Source organism: Rhinoderma darwinii, chromosome 3 (assembly GCF_050947455.1).
Source record: "Rhinoderma darwinii isolate aRhiDar2 chromosome 3, aRhiDar2.hap1, whole genome shotgun sequence".
Lineage (NCBI taxonomy): Eukaryota > Metazoa > Chordata > Amphibia > Anura > Rhinodermatidae > Rhinoderma > Rhinoderma darwinii.
In genome coordinates, this window is record NC_134689.1 from 185,035,039 (window position 1) to 185,056,110 (window position 21,072).

The following is a 21,072-nucleotide window of genomic DNA, read 5'->3' on the forward strand; positions in this document are numbered from 1 at the left end:
TTGAAATTAGGTATCCAGTGGTACTGGGTTCGCCCTTTTCTGGGTGGGTGCTCTGACGTAGCGTAATTGCAGATTGTCTGCCCGATTATTACAGTAGTAGAAAAGTTGTTGAGGGTTAACAAATCTCATCCACATGCTGTAATGACGGGGGGTGGGGAGACAGACAAGTGAGCCCTGATCTACCCGCCACTCAGTCCCTGCCTACTTGCAACGACCCGCCCTAGGCGACGGGGTACAACTGGGCGACAGTCCCTACGCTCAATAAGTGCACGACAGACAAACAGACAAGGGTACACAGAGCTAGGGGGAGAAAGGGGCAGTTGCCCACGGCAACACCGTGAGCAACAAGAGAAGTAAACAAGCCGAGTCAAACCAGGAGAGCACGAGGTACCAAACGCAGAGCAGGAGAGTAGTCAGCAAGCCGGGGTCAATATGAAGCAAGGACAATAGTACAAGACGCTGCAGCAGGGCCAGGAAACCAAACGAAAAGAATCACAAGCAAAGGAGGAACAGGAAAGGCAGGTATAAATAGACAGAGGGCGGGAGCTAGCTCCGTCTGTCCAGGCTGTGATAGGTTCTCCCACTCCTAAGCCTGCCACCCTGAGTGGTGGAAGATGGAGTCAGTCTCACAGACATAGAAGCAGGTGCAGACTGATTATCTATGGGCGTTAACCCCGAAGCTGTGCCTGGCAGATCCTTTACACATGCTGTGAAAAATCTCCATGCATAAATTGAACTGCGATGAGGTTTTTTAAATGCTGCGGAATGGTTGCCGTTTGGTTTAGATTTTCCCTATTGAGTTCAATGCGGAAGTGAAAATCTGCAACAAATGGCAAATGTTGAATTTTTTTTGCTGTGGAATAATTGCATTTTCGCCGCAAAAATAGCAAAAAAATGTTTTTAATAAAATACCATACTACTGTAGGTATACATCAAAGCTGCCCCAACTGGTCTCTGTTGAGCCAATCTTCTCGAATGCTGTTTGTCCCATGTGACTGCTTCAGCCAATCACAGGCTGAAGTATCCCATGGGACAAGAAGTCATCCCAGGAGTTCCCTGGTGAACCTGGGGAACTTACCATTAAACTGATAAGACAGTGAATCTGTTTAAAAAAAAAAAAAAAAAAGAAGGCAGTATATAAAGAAGAATTTTTTACTAAAAAATCAGAACAAATGCATGTATGCATATTCCATAACAAACGTTAAGGATTTTTTCCTATTAAATAAGAACATGAGAAACACTAGTAGGAATACAGCCTATAGTTGATGCCAAAACTATTATTTTGACATCTTTTTCATACCAACTGAAATCATTCAAGGATCTGTCAGCGACTGTTTCATATAATATGACAAAATGGAAGCTGCTTCATTTTGAGTACACTATTAGAAGTGCAACCTCTTCCAGTGTTTTGTTTCTGAGTAAGGTTTGGCATGATGTACAAAACTAGAAAGGAGACGTTAAAACAATTGGTGTTAGAGTTCAGAAAGATTTTTATTGCTGCTAACCTACTGTCAGGATACATATCCAAAGTCATTGTTGTTTCAACAACTCTTTTACAGATAAGCCCGGGATGTTGGAGAGCTCTTTTACTGCGTTTCTTTATTGTTGCCTGGTTTCTTGCAGAATTTTCTTAATGTAACATTTACAGTTGTGTCAAACCCTTTGGTTACAATTTTTTTTAGAAAGGCTTAGCACTCACAATTTCAGAGAAAGCAATAATTCAGTCAGTGATGAAAAAAGATAGCAACAAATGAAATGATGATATTCTAGTCTTGCATTCTCTAAATCGACTGAAAAAGTCCAGTCTACGTGAATATTTGCAGTTGAAAATTGTTGAATATTTGACACATTCATAGTACACTAATATAATATTCTATGCAAACAATGGAGCACATATCATTCTAATGGCATTTAAATTCTATATGACATTGTTGAAAACCATTTTTAAATATTTCACATGTGCCAAATGCCTCAAAATATCCAATGAAGATCAATAGACATGTTTATTTTAAACCAGGGCTGCACCGGTGTTCCTGTAAATGTTCTACTTCTTATACATGTATCCAGTGCAGATACAGCAACTATAAATCCACACTTTTTTTTTATATGGTATTTAGAACAAAAATACTGGTGATATTATTAGGCCTTCTAAATGTTGTTGCTACTCCAAAAATAAGGTGCCTTTAATTTGTAACAATTTTAACTAACAACATTTTTGTGTAACACTACATTAATACAACACAGTTTGTACTATTATGCATATTTTACCTTAGCAGAGAACAAAATAACAGCAATTATTATTTTAATAATAAATAATAATTATTATTATTATAATTATAGTAGTAACAATAATGTACTGCCTGTATAAAGCATGGAGCCACAGACATATATGATAGTCTTTTGACTAGTACTCACATAGGGTATCAACTACTCACTCTGTTAATTACTCTGTCTGAGCTCATAGTAATGGGGCACTAGGCCACCGGGTCAACAGGGAATAGTCAAAATTTTGCTGGGTCACTACACGCTATTCATTATTATTTTTTTGTCACTAAATTATATTTGTCAACACTATGCCTCGTGGACATCCACAAATTTGTTATTTCCTTAATGTTTTCCTTTTTTATTTTTATAGATATTCTTTCTTTATGTTGTTTTTTTCCCCCCTTTGTATGTGAAAAGACTATCTTGCCCCCTGCATTGGGGTCATTGTTCTTAATATGTGACTTTTTGTATTTCATGTTCATTCATAAGCCAATAAATACCTTTTGAAACTAAACATTATGCTATTATGCTACCACGGACTTGACTTATTCATGGGAAATTATCCAAAGGTTAACCTGGGCCCCAAACACTGTCCCACTGATAACCTGGAGAGTGAACACAATGTGCCCACTATAGCTACTGTATATCTTAGTGCATTGTATAATGTTACCTATTGTGCTGTGCCAAGTGGCAACTTGTCGGCAGCACAAACTCAATACTGCATCTAAGTCTTGACCATTGCACCAGGCTCAGATCGCATCAGGTATTAAATGGTTAGCCCCATCTTTTAAAGTGATGGTATATCCCTAGGAGATGCCATCACTTTATAAAAGAGGAATTCCCCTTTTACCACAGCAAGCGTCTTTGCCTTACACACTGCTACTGGGTCAAGAAAAATTGTGCCAAAAACTATTATCACTATACTGACCAGACACCACAAACCATACCACTCAGTATCCAGGCTTGGCATACTATGCCCCTTGGTAAACATGGCTTGGATGCACGTCTATTGGATAATCTGGAGCTATTGTTGCTATTGCCAAAGTAACATGAACTGGAATCAACTCCCTAAACTTGACTTAATAACGGTCATTTGTGCTGACAAATAGTAACATTACAGAATGCAGATCTACACATTCTGTAAATATACAATGGTTAAAAGAACTACGATTTAGAAACCTAGCCATGCAGAACGGTAAAACCTTCCTAGCAGTAAATCTAAATTATATACAGAAAATGCCATGCATCTTTCTACATTAATGATATTTTTTATATTAATTTAAGAAAATAAAGCTTTGAAGGCTGTGAAATAAATAAGCAAGATATTTGCAGAGCTATATCACATATGATAGCTCTGACTGGGTAAGGTTTAAATACCCTGCTGGGTTTTAATACACAAAATAATTCCTCAGTACACTAGAGATTTACAAAGGAGCAGAAACATGCTGTGCATAAGAGCAGGTGAGAAAAATATTAGGAAGAAAGATTGTCTATTATTCCTTAAAAATTATGTTAATTAAAACTAAATTTGTTAACTAAGGGACAGATTCTATGCACAGTGTGGAAACCACATCAAAATGAATTGATGAGAAAATAATGGTAAGATAATTATCTAGTGTTTGCTTACTTCTATTAAGAATCTAATACACAGCTCACCAAAATGACAGCTATTCCTATTGAGAACAGATGATAATACACCATAATTTGAATGCAACAGCCTTAATTTTATTATCATTATTATTATTATTATATTTACAGGAGTTATCCAGTATAATTAAAAGCTATACAATTTCCTAATATGCTTTCTGTTTTAATTCCTCACGGTTTTTAAGATCTCTGCTTGTTGTTATTCAGTAGGAACCATCATTGTTTACTTCCCATGGATACAATTCTGTCCATGATCATGTGATGAACACACAGGTGCTGGGATCGTTAGAAGACACAGCTCTGATACACATACGGTAACTGTAACCAGCCGAACACCTGTGTCCTTTCTCAAGCAAGGCTCTGTTGAGCTGAAACGTCGCATTGGTGAATAAAAGTTCCTTGCTTTTTTGGATGTGCTGTCTGTATCTCCTTTTTGCTGCTATTGTGTCAGATGGTTGTATCCAGTCCTGTTGGGCTTTGCATCACATGACCATGAACAAAATTCTATCCAATGTAAGAAAATAATAAAGGTTCCTTCTGAATAACAACAAGCAGAGATCACAAAAAACATGAGGAGTTAATACAGAAAGTATAGTATATTGGAAAAGTGTATAGCTTTTCAATTGCACATAAAATACCAATATTTTGCTGAAGTCGGACAACCCCTTTAACAGGTTCCCGACCACTGACTGTGTATTTACGGCCAGCGGTCAGGATCCTTAAAACCCGCGCCATAGACTATTTGCGGTGCAGGTTTTAGCTTGCTGCACGAGCAAATGGCGGGTGTCAATGAGGGCTGTGTATATGAATGTCTCTATTGGTCCCGGTGATCATGTGACTGGTCACATGATCGCCGGGATGCCGTTAGTGGAAGACTGCTGCTGGGTCTTACTAAACCCAGCACAGCCCTATTAGTGACAATAGTCACTATGAGAGGGCTGATTTCCCCTGTAACTGGGGCTGCTGTGCAGCCCAAGTTACAGTGGAATAACATGGTGTAAAAGAAGAAAAAAAAATTCCCCCAAATGTCTTTTCTGACATTTGAGGGACAGAACATAGTAATAAAAAAAAATAAAAGTAAAGCAAAGTGCAAATATTTTTTTTATAATAAATACACATAAAATACCCACCCCAAAAAAACTTTCCCCCGCCAATCATTGTAGTACCGCTAGCCCTGAGCCAATTACCCTAATATAGACATGTAATATATTAATATTTATAGTAGACAATGACGATCACAAATAAAAGGTCTATTTTAGGGTAAAATTATGTTATTACCAGAAAAAAATAGCTAAAATGTAAAAAAAACAACTTGTTTTTTTACTATAATTTCAAACTTTAAGCCTAAAAATAGCAAAAATGATGTGTATAAAAATGATAAAAAAAGAAACCTGCATTGTCTATGGAAAAAAAACAACACAAATAAAAAAGTTATAGCCGTTTAACGAGTGCTAAAAAGGGCTAATCGGTGTCTGGTCCTGAAGGATCAAAATAGCCCGGTCCTGAACCGGTTAATATATATATACACACACACACACAGTATATATACTAGAATATACATGTGTGTATAACAAGCTCACAAGGCTTGTTTTTAATTTAAAATATTTGGCAAGTGTTTCCTTTACTTCCAGCCATTCGATTTAATACACAGGCAGTAGGCTTCTTCGTTTCTGTGTCCTAAGCTGATATTTGGCACTGCTTATATAAGCACTGTGAAACAACATTTAACTGTTTCCAAAGGCAAACTCTGGAAACAGCCATTTATAACGTCAATGTGGCAGATGTGACCTCATGATGTACTGTATCACTCATTCTTATAATGAGGTGCCAACTTTGCGGAGTGGAGTAGGCCAGAAGTCCACTGCAACTGTTGCCCTGTCCTGGCTTTCTGGAGAGGTATCAACTGCTGTTTGCCTTTTATTATCAATTTACGCAATATAAAACCAGTTTTGGATAGAACCCTATGTTCACCTAAGCTCGGCTTAGTAGAACTGCAGGGGTGTGGATTCTAGTTTGTGTTGCAGCTTTATTATGGCTGTCTTAAATAGGCCTTCATGCAACAATTTATAATATCCAAAGGCTTACTGACTGTGCTTGCATTCTCAATGTATATTAACTGTTATAATGGTTATGTTATCTTTATTAAGGAACATTAAAAGTATCTAGAACGTAATGCATAGTATAAGAGAGTAAGCCCAAAATATATATATATATATATATATATATATATATATATATATATATTAAAATCTATCCCAAGGGGGGGGCGTGGCCAGCTACTGATGTGAGAGGACGTGTGTGGCGATAGCTCCGGGCCGGCATCCTGCATTATATCCTCCTGACGGTACTGTAATCCGTGAAAGTTGCCAAAATTCCTTACCAGCTACGTCGGAAGGGAAGGACATCTCCCAAAAAAAAGATGAGCCCGCCTAAAGCGATGGATGCGGCGGAAAAACTGAAATCCTATGCCCGCGTGGTGATCCAAGATGGCGCTGGCGGGTGCTCTGCTGGGCAGGCCGCGGCAATGGCAGGGACATCCACATCAGCTCCCCCGGAACAGGATGCGGGACTCACGTTGCAGGAGGCATCGGATAAGCTGCTGACAGCCATCCTTGAGACACGTACGACACTCACGGCCAAGATAGATGAGGTGAGAGTGGACGTGGGACTATTGAGGCAAGACCTGCAGAATGTGCGGGAAAGAGTGACGGAGACGGAGGGCAGGATTTCAGCCTTGGAAGATCTCACTGCTAATATGCCTGCGGCTATACAAGACCTGCACCGTAAAGTGGATTTGTGGCGCCAGAAAGCCGACGATCTGGAAAATAGATCACGCCGTAATAATCTCCGCATTGTGGGGCTGCCGGAGAGGGCAGAGGGGCAGAGATCGGGAGAGTTTGTGGAGAAATGGCTGAAGGAGACCTTCCCAGATGCGCCATTCTCGTTGGCGTATGCGGTAGAAAGGGCGCACAGGGTTCCAGCACGATTACCACCTCCGGGTGCTCCCCCAAGACCTCTGCTTGCTCGGATGCTGAACTGCAAAGATCGGGATACGGTTCTGCTGGAAGCTCGGAAGGCCGGAGGGATTCGATTTGGAAATGCTTCTGTGTCCATATACCCGGATTTTTCTCCTGATTTGCAGAGACAGAGGGCGTCTTATGTCCCTATCAAGCGCCGACTACGGGACCTGCAGATTCCTTATTCGATGGCATATCCGGCTAGATTGCGGGTTGTGGATGGAGACAGAGCCATATTCTTTACGAATCCAACTGAGGCGGAAGAATGGATTACAAGAAAGCATAGGCAATCTCCCCGAAGATGAGAGCTGTGGCTATGCAGGATGGAAGTTATATCTGACATATGGAACTCATGGATACCCCATATTGCTTATAGCACGGACGTTCCAGCTAAAAGTATCCTTCTAAGATAATGATGTGATGATGTACCGTATTGTCTGCAACTTGTTATGGGGGGCATGAGGCCCATGTTATAAGGTGGGCAGTTTAAGGCCCATAGTAACATCCTTATATGTTCTAAATTGAAGGTATGGGGGACCGATATTATACGTCAGGTATTAAAATGTCTTTAAAAGAGCCTGGGGATGCTGGCTCGGGGGTGTGCTACACTTATACAGACAGTGTATTTACGGCAGAAGCACGCTAGCCGTAGAAACTACCCCCTAGAGCAGGGGTCAGGAACCTTTTTGGCTAAGAGAGCCGTAAACGCCACATATTTTGAAATATAATTCCGCGAGAGCCGTACAATATGTTTAAAGGGCCATTGACAGATCAATCGCTCCAATGTTCACTTAGTACAGCAAGGAATGCTCCTCCCTGCTGTATAAAGCCACAACTGGACTGAAACAATGGTAATTAGCAGTAAAAAAATTAAATAAATAACTTACATTGTGAGCTTGCGATGCATGACATCAGTCCAGCAGTCTGGCTTCTTCTTTTTCCTGCGCATGACTGGAAGCTGGCATTCTTCCCACCTGATGTTGAGAGAATGCCAGCTTTGAGGCATTCGCAGAAGAAAGAATGCCGCTTCACTAGGGGACGCAGGTGCGTGCTTGCAGACGGCGCGGCTATGCAGGGAGTTATGGGAAATGTAGTCCATGCTCCCTGCCGCTCACCACTGCCGCCAATGCTTATCAGGCCATCAAAGAACTACCAATATCAGCGTGCACCGCGGCCTGATGGAGCGCGGTGCACGGGCTGATGGAGCGCGGTGCATGCATCCTTCCCATAGACAGGTAGGAGCAGTGGCGGATTAAGTAGACCATGGGCCCTGGGCTGTTACCCAAACTTGGGCCCCCCTTCCTCACCGTAACTATTTTTAACACTACCTTTTTGGGCAAGCATTAACAGTGTTACGATTCCCCTTGTCACAGCGCGGTGTCCCTACATACTGACAGGATCACACTGTGCAGGGACACAACCTCCTGACAAGGGGAATTGTCTATCAGTCCTGGACCGCAGAAAGACTTTTTGTGAAATACAAGGATTTCCTATAATAAACATGCCAGGAGAGGTGACAGATTCTCTATAAATCTAGTGACTCACAGGTGACGACGTCTCAGATTCTAGTAGTTTTTTCCCTCTTTTCTTCTCCATCCGGTCCAGCGCTCATGACGACTTCTCCCGGCCATGACTCATTTCTGCAGAATTTGCCACTTAGACGTCTCCTCACTTTTCCAACATTTCCACACCTATAAACGAAAATAAAGTTATCATGGTGCCACATAGTGTACCCCTAAATATAATAGCACCAAACACTGCGCGCCTGAATATAATACCACACACTGTAAAACACCATACACACAGCCCCCTGTACATAGTGCCACACACAGCCCCTGTAGATATTACACACCCCCATAGATATCGCCATACACAGCCCCCTCTATATATCACACATCCCCCTCGTAGAGAGCGTTACACACAGCCCCCTATAGATAGTGCCATACAGCCCCCCTGTAGAGAGCGCCACACAGCCCTCCCCCTCTTGTAAATAGCACCAAAAAGCCCCCCCTATAAAGAGCGCCACACACATACCACGGTGGATAGCACTACACAGCCCCCCCTTGCCTCACAGCGCTCCCCCTTGTATATAGTGCCTCACAGCGCTCCCCCTTGTATATAGTGCCTCACAGCGCTCCCCCTTGTATATAGTGCCTCACAGCGCTCCCCCTTGTATATAGTGCCTCACAGCGCTCCCCCTTGTATATAGTGCCTCACAGCGCTCCCCCTTGTATATAGTGCCTCACAGCGCTCCCCCTTGTATATAGTGCCTCACAGCGCTCCCCCTTGTATATAGTGCCTCACAGCGCTCCCCCTTGTATATAGTGCCTCACAGCGCTCACCCTTGTATATAGTGCCTCACAGCGCTCACCCTTGTATATAGTGCCACACAGCGCTCCCCCTTGTATATAGTGCCTCACAGCGCTCCCCCTTGTATATAGTGCCTCACAGCGCTCCCCCTTGTATATAGTGCCTCACAGCGCTCCCCCTTGTATATAGTGCCTCACAGCGCTCACCCTTGTATATAGTGCCTCACAGCGCTCACCCTTGTATATAGTGCCTCACAGCGCTCCCCCTTGTATATAGTGCCTCACAGCGCTCCCCCTTGTATATAGTGTCACACAGCGCTCCCCCTTGTATATAGTGCCACACAGAGCTCCCCCTTGTATATAGTGCCACACAGCGCTCCCCCTTGTATTTTTTTTTGGTAATAACATTGTTTTACCCTAAAATAGACCTTTTATTTGTGATCGTCATTGTCTACCGTAAATTTTAATATATTACATGTCTATATTAGGGTAATTGGGTCAGCGCTAGCGTTACAACAATGATTGGCGGGGGGAACGTTTTTTTTGGGGTGGGTATTTTATGTGTATTTATTATTATATTTTTTTTTTGCACTTTACTATTTTTTATTACTATGTTCTGATCCTCAAAGGTCAAAAAAGACCTTTGGGGAACTTTATATCTACTTTCTCTTTGTTTTACACCATGTTTTTCCACTGTAACTGGAGCTGCACAGCAGCCCCAGTTACAGGGGAAATCAGCCCTCTCACAGTGACGATTGTCACTAATAGGGCTGTGCTGGGTCTAGTAAGACCCAGCAACAGTCTGCCACTAACGGCACCCGGCGATCATGTGACCTGTCACATGATCACCGGGAGGAATAGAGACAGCGCCGCTGCTGCTGTCTCTATTCCTGTACACAGCGTTCATTGAACGCTGTGTAAGAAGACATCGGAGAAGAAAGAAGCAGCGAAAGCTGCTTCTGTCTTCTCCTCAGGGTCCCCGGCAGTCACTGACAGCCGGAGACCCGACATTCAGCTGCCCGATCGCGCGGGCAGCAAGTTAAAACCCGAGCCGTAGAAAGTCTATGGCTCGGGTTTTAAGCACCCGTCCCTGACCGCTGGCCGTAAAAATACAGCCAGCGGTCGGGAACCAGTTGGGCAGGAGGATAATCCTGTACTGACCTCAGCGCCGGTGACCGCCCGCCGGCTCTTCTCTTGCTGCTTTGGAGTAACAGAACAGCCGTCCGTCGCTGTTCTGTTACTCAATGGCGGCGGCCCGCACTGTCAGGGAGGCGTGTCCTACCCCTGGATACCGGCGAATTCCCTGCTCCTCCCCATCTTCGGCCGTTAGCAGCGCTAGCGCGCTGAATAGATTTAGGAGATAATGTGCGTTTCGGGCTGCCATGGGCCCCCTGGGAGCCTCGGGCGGCCGCCCGAAACGCCCATATGATAATCCGCCACTGGGTAGGAGCCCTGTCTGCGAGCCAGATACGGCCATCAAAAGAGCCATATCTGGCTCGCGAGCCATAGGTTCCCGACCCCTGCCCTAGAGTATAGGCTACAAAGGTTAGCTCCTGTTGAGCAATGTTTGTTTTTGAAGTTGTTATGAAGGATATTGAGTCAATTCACATTACAGCAGAACACGGCTTAGATATTGCATACCTACGAGTCATGGAGGGCAATGCATACGGGACTGGGATAATTGTTACTCAGGGGCTGGGGGATAGGTTTCAGGGCAGTAATGCTCCAATGTGTGTTAACAGTATGAAATGGCAGGATTACGGTTAATGTCCTGGAATGTCCGGGGAATGGGGTCTCCTGAAAAGAGGCATATGATATTTGCTACTGTGCGGGGACAGCGTCCACATATAACGTGTCTACAAGAAACACACATGACACCGGACACTGTGTCGATTCTGAATAAGCCCTGGGTACAGTGGGTGGGACACGCTTCGCACACTTCGTACTCCAGAGGGGTGGCCATCTTAGTACACGCAGAGCTTCGTTGGAAATTGCTACAATCCAGTGTAGACCCGGAGGGGCGGTACATTTTTTTACACGCGGTTCTAGATGATTGCCCATATGTGATCATGGGGGTGTATAATCCTCCACCAGCCTCATTGGCAGTAATTCAGGAAGCCGTCCGGTTTGTGGCAGCACACCCCGGGGTTCGAGTGATCATGATGGGGGATCTCAACTTGGTTATGGACCCAGGTATGGATAGACTGCCGGGGAATGGGAGTAGAGGCCCTGGTAGTCCCACTCAGTTGAGCATGTTGGTAAAGGAAATGGGATGGATAGACTTGTGGAGGGTGACACATGAAGGGATCAGAGAATTTACATGCCACACCTTGCAGTACAACGCGCTGTCCAGAATTGATTATATATTTGGATCACATGCGGTTTTCCAGGAGATAGAATCAGTGGATCATTTACCGAGGGGGATCTCGGATCATAGCCCGATATTATTGACATTAAAAAGGCCACAGGTAGGCAGAAGGGGGATGGGTAAAATACATCCGTTTTGGCTTCAGCTCATCCAACAGAATGATCGCATACCGGATCAGTTATCAATTTTTATAGAAGCGCATGCTCAGATGGAAAATCGGTCACTGGTGTGGGATACCCTCAAGGCCTATTTAAGGGGGTGTCTCCGATCCTCCATATCCTATGTAAAACGAGCATCCGCCCTGCAGGAGGAGGACATAGCATATCAATGTTCACAGGCGGAAGGGGCATTTGTTCAGGATCCCACACCAGCTAACCGGAATGCATGGCTGGATTTAGGTAGACAGTATTTGCAGATCCTGAGGGATAAGACATCGCGTAGCTTATTCTTTAGCAAACAATCCCATTTTGAACTGGGCAACCAATCGGGTAAAATTCTGGCACAAATGGTACGGAACAGCTCTAGATCCCCCCCGGTGATGGGCATAGCGGGGCCTGGAGATGAGATCTACACCTCCCCGGGAGAGATTCTCGAGCAATTTACACAGTTTTATGATCAGCTGTATGCATCGAAAGTTGATTATAGGATGGAGGAGATGGAGAGCTACTTGGACGGAATATCGTTTCCTTCATTGACAGCGGAGGGGGTGGCATCGCTTGAGGCTCCATTTACGTTAGATGAGGTTTTGGAGGGAATGGATTCATTGGCTAAGGGGAAGGCTTCAGGGCCGGATGGTATTCCTCTGGAGGTATATTTACAATATGGAGAGCTGCTGGCCCCCCAATTGCTGGCCCTGTTTGAACACAGCTATCAGAATTCCGCTCTTCCGGAATCCATGTGTGACACCACCATAATTGTGTTGCTGAAGCCAGACAAAAAACCAGAAGAATGTGGTTCATATAGACCGATCTCATTGCTGACAGTGGATTACAAAATCTTGACTAAGATGTTAGCTAGTAGGCTCTGCAGAGTGATAAAAGAGATCATCCATTCAGACCAGTGTGGCTTTATACCTGGCAAGTCCACCTCAGAAAATATTAGGCGGGTACAGGTGGTGACACAGATCGGATGGGAGGAACAGCAGGACTGGGCAGTGGCATCTCTGGACGCGGCAAAGGCATTTGACTCAGTAGAATGGCCTTATCTGCTGGCAGTACTGCGAAGATTTGGGTTTGGGGAGAGATTTATCAATTGGGTTTCCTTGATATATAAATCTCCACGAGCGCAGGTGTTGGTGAATGGGGCCCTGTCCCCTTCCTTTGGCCTCCATAGGGGCACGAGGCAGGGATGCCCTCTTTCGCCACTTCTCTTCGCTTTAGCCATTGAACCACTGGCTCTTAAAATTAGGAAGGATCCTGCATATATGGGAATTAGAATAGGAGACAGAGAGGACCGGATAGGATTATATGCGGACGATATGGCGTTGTTTATGGCGAACCCCAATGCCACCCTCCCCAGAGCTATTTCCCTTATTAACGATTTTGGAAGATACTCAGGGTTACTAATTAATTGGTCTAAATCGTATCTGATGCCGTTGAGACAGGATAATTGTGGATGGGGCACCCAGTTTAGCGGACTGCCGGTAAGATCAGAGCTCAAGTACCTGGGGATTAATATTGCTAGAGATAGCACTAGATCGTATGGGTTAAATATAGCGCCCTTGGTTACGTATCTAAGGGACAAAATACAGGTGTGGAAGGGCCTGCCTTTGTCAGTAGCAGGACGTGTCAATCTATTAAAAATGATAGTAATGCCAAAGTTCTTGTATGTGCTGGAGCACATGGATGTGTTGGTGCCTAAAAGGTTCTTTAAAATAATAAACTCGTTGTTTGCGCCGTTTGTGTGGGGGGGGGGAGATCTAAACTCAAGTTGTCGATTCTACAAAGACCTAAAGATGAGGCGGGGGCTGCGTTACCGGATGTTTTTCTATATTATTTGGCGGGGCAGCTAAGGTACTTGATCTCTTGGGTCTCCCCCCCCCTAAAGACTAATGCTGAGAATCGTCTAGCCCGAGTACTGGGCTTAAAAACTCTATGGCCGATACTGGAGCCGCATGATTTTAGGCACCGCTCCCTGTTACCCTTACATAAGCTGGCGAGACGAGTCTGGCAACAGGCTAAAGATGTACTGGGATGTGTGGGGGTGGTGGCGGAGAATCCGCTGTGGGATAACCCGAGCTTTTCTCATTTGCATGGGTTGGTGGGGAAACGTTACTGGTCATCTAGAGAGGTAGTTACTGTATCACAACTGCTAACGGAAGAAGGGTCGGTGATGACGGTGAGCGAGATTCGGGCAGCATTCAATATACCGCCAGGGGATGAATTATATTGCATACAGCTTCATCATGCTCTAATGGCACAATTCCCATTGAACTCCGTGACATACTCTAGTTGTGACTTGGTGGTGAGGCTGTGCACGCCGTTTACAAGGGGTGCTATTTCCCAAATTTATTCTTATCTAATGGAGGCTAAAATGCAAATGGAGCCCCTGGGGGTGGAGGATAGGTGGCGTGCATTAATCCCACAACTCACAGCAGAGGAATGGAGGGAGGCGCAGGGCTCCCATCTGCTGGTTTCACCAGCTGCAAATAATAAACTTGTGCAACTGTTCATCATCCACCAATGTTATTTAACGCCCGTAAAGTTACATCGTATGGGAAGATTGGAGTCCTCACAATGTCATAGGTGTGGAGAGATGAGGGCAGACTTTATACACCTAATGTGGGGTTGTCACCGGATTCTTCGTTTTTGGGAGGAGGTGGTTGCATTATTAACGGCAGTGATGGGGAGGACGATAACTTGCAGGCCGGAGATGTGTTTATTGGGACTGCTAAATGAGGAGCAATGGTCAGTATATGAGAAGATCTTTCTCAGAGAAACACTGTTTATGGCAAGAAAGGCGGTGGCCATGAGATGGATGGCGGATAGGATCCCGACAGTAGCGCAATGGCGCAAAATGGTCAATGACATGCTTCCATTTGAGAAAATAGTGTATAAACACTGGGGAAAGCCAGCTAAATTTGATCTGATCTGGGATGGGTGGTGCTCATCGAGCCTCACTCATTGTACAGTCCAAGGGCTGACAGCTGCTCTGGCACAAGCTGGGGGTGGGAGAGGGTAAAAGACTAGGGAGGATGACATGTCCAGGTGCTCCAGGGTATGATGTACAAGAGGATTGGGGCGGGGTGATAGAATATTGAAATGTGGGAGTATTCCTATTCTCATGATGTAATGTAATAAAAGTCGGGGTGGAATGCATTGAGAATCCTGTATTATGTGTGTGGTCTGCGAACCACGGGTTATTATGATGGATACCTGCGAGTAATCCCTTTGTATATATTGAGTCTTCTGACATATGCACTATTGAATGTATAATGTTCTCCTGATGTATGTGATGGATTGACTCTGACAGTTACTTTTAATAAAACGAGTTTAAAAAAAAAAATATATCCCAAGTCCCTATAGTTTTTTTAAAAAAATGGAACACGTTGTACTTGTTTTTTTCCTAAGGTCTGAACTGTTACATATTGAGAATTGTTGCTGTGGTTCACATTTTTAAACTTGTGCCTAAAACACATCACCTCCCATTGATAACTTCCAGACTTATTGAGCACTGGCAGCACTTTTCTTCTTTCATCTTTTCTGATGACTTAAGTGAAATTATATGCATCTAATCATTAATTTAAATAAATTTAAGGGAGAACCAGGGGGAATAAATGAATATTCTTTCTCACCGTTTTTACTTTACAATCTTTTTAATTAAATGTGAAATTGTGTCTTTTTTTGCATCAAATATAATGGGATTGGCACTGTGACATAAAAGCATCTTCAGTTCCAGTTCTATCAGGGAGAAACCAATAGTTATTAACATGGGCAATTTTGAACACTATATCAATATGTTTCAAAATAGATCTCTCTTCTGCTCTTGGTAATTGCAACTCCACATCATCCACAGTGTGATGCTTGTAGAAAGGCTAGAAGCATTCTGTCGAATTAAAGTTGTGAATATTTCTTCTGCTCTGTGGTTCAACTTTGTGACACATTGAAAAGCACAAGGAAAAAAGTGAAAATAAAAAGTCTAAATACTATAGTGGTTATCTGGATCGATAATGCTTTTTTTTTTTTAATAATAATTGATACAATTAATTTTTCTGAGTGCCAAATGGTCCAGCACTACATTATATGCTGTTTTAATCCCCATAGATTGTGTTGAACGTTTCTTAGAAATAAAACAAAGGAGCTGACGTTATTAAAATCAGAGTAATTAAGTTTCACTTACATACATTTTGCTACGTTCTGTTTAGAAAGAATACATTTTTTATTAAATGGTCTAAGAGCACCAAATGACTAATGTCTAAAAGTAATAACTAAAAGTAATTAATGTCAAGATGCAGATAATGGATGTGAGCAGAGCTCTCTTCTACTCTCTCCTGGGCATGGATCCTGTTGTTTGCTATCAAAAAGGGTAGAGTGCTAAGACATTAAGTATCCAACCAAAATTAGTTTGATAATTAATTAGCATTATTGCATTTTAAGAGAACATCATTATCAAAAATGTTCCTAAATGAGAAATAGTTTTTATGGCCTGTCAAATAATGTGTGTGGGTTTTTGTTTTTTTATTATTATTTTTTGTTACTTTCTATTATTATAAATATCTAAACTTTTTAAATAATATTGGTACAGGTCCATTGCAAACAAATGCACATATTGGTCATTATTACATGGCATTAGGTAGAAAAATATTAATAATAACATGTTTCTTCTTTAAAATGTTATAGATATTCAGTAGTAATAAGCACCAGTTGAAATAGATAATTTGTCACAGTTGAATACGACAATTTATAATAGGCTTGCACAGCTAAATCATGTTTTACTCTAATATATCCATATTTGCATTATGTGCTCTGTATTTAACTGCTATGGAGGGGCGTAGCTGTGGGGGGGGGGGGTGCAGAGGTAGTCGCACCCGGGCCCTAGAGCCTGAGAGCCGCATAGAAAGACACCAGTATTATAAATGATATATGTTATGTGGTGTCCCTGTAATAGATTTTGCATTGGGGCCTGGGAGCTTCAACTTACGCTTTTGATGCTATGTAATAGTATGGGTGGTTTCAGGGGCATAGCTAAAGGCTCATGGGCCCCGATGCAAAGGTTCTTCTTGGGCTCCCCACAAACTTCTCATGGCCGACAACCCGCAGCTTTCAGCTGCATCACTGGGTCTCCTAAGTGACCCAACGATGCAGTACTAGCAGCCGGGGGCGTCACTAAGGTCTAGAAACGACAGGGGAAATAGCCCCAATACATATACCCCCCAAAAAAATGTGTATGCATATGTGTATATAGGAGACAGCATATTTATAGCACTACGGCTCTATAGCTATGGATAGGACAGTGGCTCAGCAGACAGTATCACAAATTATAGGATTAGATACATTGGCTCAGCAGACAGTATATGATAGGATTAGATATGAGGCCCAGCTCCCTGACATTGCGGCTCCAGCGCTGGACACAGGAAATGTAAGTATAAGAATTGTTTTGCTTTTTTATGTGTTACTAATTATTTTTGTGTGTGTGTGTGTGTGTGTGTGTGTGTTTTTTATAGGTTCGGTTATTGGACTACTTCAGATTCGAGGACTACTTCGATAACGGCATTTTTTAAATTCTCAATAAAATGGATAACTAGGGTTGTGTGTGGGATTTTTATTTCAATAAAATATTTATTCTATGTCCTTGTATTTGTCTAAACTTTATTACTACCACCTTAGTAATGGCTGCTGGCTGATTGACAACATCCATTACTAAGGTGGGGCTTAGTGTTAGCCGCTGCAGAGGATAACATTAACCCCCATTATTACCCCAGTATCCACCGCCACCAGGAGGACCGGGAAGAGCCAGGTATGATCCAGTACCTGACCATCTGTAGTGCTGGAGGGGCACTCGCGCGGCCGCAGGCTGGTATTATTAGGCTGGGAAAGCCCAAAAACAGTGGGCCTTCCTACCCTGGTAATGCTAGGCTGCTGCTGATATGTTGTATTTGGCTGGTTATAAAAATGGGGGAACCCCACATCCTTCTTTCCAATTTATTTAGTTATTTATTTATTTTTAAAAAATTAAAATGATGTGGGCCCTCCCCTCCCCCTTTTTTCGTAACCAGCCAGATACAACAGAGCAGCGGGAGCCTAGGATTACTAGGGTGGGAAGGGCCACTGTGTTTGGCCTTTTTTCAGCCTAATAATACCAGCCTGCGGCCACCCCAGTGCCCGACCATCGCTACAGATGGTCGGGTACTGAATCGTACCCGACTCTTCAAGGTACCCCTGGTGGCTGTGGGTACCGAGGTAATAATGGGGGTTAGTGTTAGCTTTTTTACCGGCTAACACTAAGCCCTGCTTTAGTAATAGAGGCTGTCAATCAGTCAGCGGCCATTACTAAGGCAGTAGTAATAAAGTTTAAAAAAAAAATACAAAGACATAGAAAAAACACATTTATTGAAATAAAAAAAAAACACACAACCCTCGTTAACCATTTTATCGATAATAAAAGAAAGTTGTCATTGAAGTAGTCCTCGAATGCGACGTAGTCCAATGACCAAACCTGCAAATAAACACAAACACAAAAAAATAACATTAGTAACACATATGGTAGGCTTAGATACAGGGCCCATGTGCACGTGTGATACTGTTTGTTGGACCCTGTATCTAAGCCTACCACAAGGTAGGCTTAGATACAGGGTCCAGCAGACATTAATCTTATACAGTATAAGATTACTGTCTGCTGGGGCCCTGTATCTAAGCCTACCACATGGTAGGCTTAAAGGGGTTGTCCAGACCCTAAACATTGATGGTCTGTCCTCAGGATAGGCCATCAATAGCTGATAGGTCGGGGTCTTACTCCCGGGACCCCCACCAATCAGCTTTTTTGAAGAGGGAGCAGCCGCTCGTACTTCTCCTTCATTTCCCTTACTGGCTCACACTGTGAATCGCTGACACTCCCGTGTCGGCGATCCACAGTGTGAGAAAGTGACCGGAATGAAGGGGAAGTAGCGCTCGTACGAGCGGCTGCACCCTCTTTAAAACAGCTGTTTGGCGGTGGTCCCGGGAGTCAGACCCCGACCCATCAGCTCCAGATTGTAATATTAACACACAGACAGTAATATTAATCTAACCCTCCTCTTCGGCCGCAGCGGAGGTCCTAACTCAATCCGGTTTCAGGATGTTGTGCTCAGCGCTTAGTGTTGTGACATAATTTGCTGCGCACAGCGCTGTGACATCAGGATCTCCGCTGCACTCCGGAACGAGAAAGGTAAGTACTGTCAGTTACTATGGTAACGGGGGCCCGTGTAGTTTATTACAAAGGCCCCAGTTACTATAGTAACTTTTTATTGATGTGGTGGGGGGGCCACGGGCCCCCCATGGCTTCGGGCCCAGTCGCAGTTGCGACTGCTGCGACCCCTATAGTAACGCCAATGTGTGGTTTTTTTGAGAACTGGAGTTGTGCAGGACTTCCAGGTGCCAATGGCATTTTAGTTATGATTGAGTAAATATGTAATAAATTTGTTTTGATGTTTGTTATATTAAGTTATGTTTATTGAGTACAGTTTTAAATATAGGAACAAGAGTACTTCTAGAAAAGTATGGAAACAGAAGAGTTGTATGATAATTATACCTCTTGTTTGTTAATCAGGCATATTTATGTTGCGAGCAGGGCCTGAGCTGTGCGCTGTGAAAATTAGAGAGTCGCTGCCAACAAGTAGAGCTGTTATTACACTTGTTGATCGGCATTAGTATGTTGTTTTAACTCTTTCTTTTCCGGAGTGAACAGCTTAAAGGAGAACACGGACTGCCTGCATTATTACAATAATATGCCGACATAATAAGGGATCTTGAATTTGTCATGAGAGTAAAGGACGTTTGCTTCCCGAAGAATATTTAAGCATGCAACAACATTCTATTTGCCCGCAGTGAGGAAGCGAAAATATTTTTTTAAGTATTGGCCTTCTTCCTTTTTATGAACTGCTCCTTTGAACCAGTATGAACTAAAAACCCCTAATATTCATGTTTCAATATGTTATTAATTGTGCATGGAAAATAAATACATACTGTACATGAATGGCAATACATTTCTTCCTCATTAACCCTCAACTTCCATAGTCAAGCAGAAGAGCAAGCATTTGAGCTGTTGTCAATATGTTCAAACTATCAGCACAGTTAGAAATTCTTCCACATAACCAATGTGCAGTCTCCTTTTTACTATTCTTAAAGAAAACCTGTAACCTGCCCAAAAAACTGCAGTTGATATCTCAGTTAGATTGCAGGCGCCTCACACAGGGTCGTAGCTAAAGGCTCATGGGCCCCGATGCAAGGGTTTTTCTTGGGCCCCCTCCCACAAACTTCTCATGGCCAATGGCCCGCAGCTTTCAGCTGCATCGCTGGGTCTCCTAAGTGATCCAACAATGCAGCACTAGCAGCCAGAGGCGTCACTAAGGACTTAAAATATCAGGGGAAACGCCCCAATACATATGTTGCACACTGGGATGAAAAAGGTGAGGGATCAACGGCACTCCTCCGAGGCTATGCGTGGAGTGAAGTGATGTTGGTTGCCGGCTGCCACCCACTGCGGTCCCTCGGTAGTAGATTCCTTTGTACCGGGGACAGAGCATATAGAGGATAAATGAGCAGCAAAAAAGCAGTGTAGTATCGTGTAATGGCGCCAGGCTCAGGAGGACAAGGAACGAGTTCACAGGTATATTTGATCAAGGTAATCTTTTATTTGAACGACGACGCGTTTCTGGACTGGACTGGTCCCTTCATCAACTCGTTCCTTGTCCTCCTGAGCCTGGCACCGTTACCTGAATCTACACTGCTTTTTTTCCTGCTCACTTATCCTCCTAATACATATGTGTCCCCCCCCAAGAAAATGTGTGCGTGTATGTATGTGTGTGTATATGTGTAAATATACAGTTATGTCCAGAATTATTTGGACACAATCTTCATGATTTGCATGCCACCACATTGGATTTGAAATGAAACAACTGAGATGCAATTGAAGTGTATACTTTCAGGTTTAATTCAAGGGGTTGAACAAAAACATCCTGTGAAACGTTTAGGAATTGCAACCATTTTGCTACACAGCCTCCTCATTTCAGGGGCTCAAAAGTAATTGGACAAATTAACATTACAATAAATAAAATGTGTTTTTTTAATACTTTGTAGAGAATCCTTTGCAGGCAATGACTGCCTGAAGACTGGAACCTTTGTGATGCTTTGCCAGACCTTTACTGCAGCTGTCTTCAGTTGTTGCTTGTTTGTGGGTCTTTCTGCCTTAAGTTTTGTCTTAAGCAAGTGAAATGCATGCTCGATCAGGGTGAGATCTGGTGATTGAACTTGGCCATTGCAGAATATTGCAC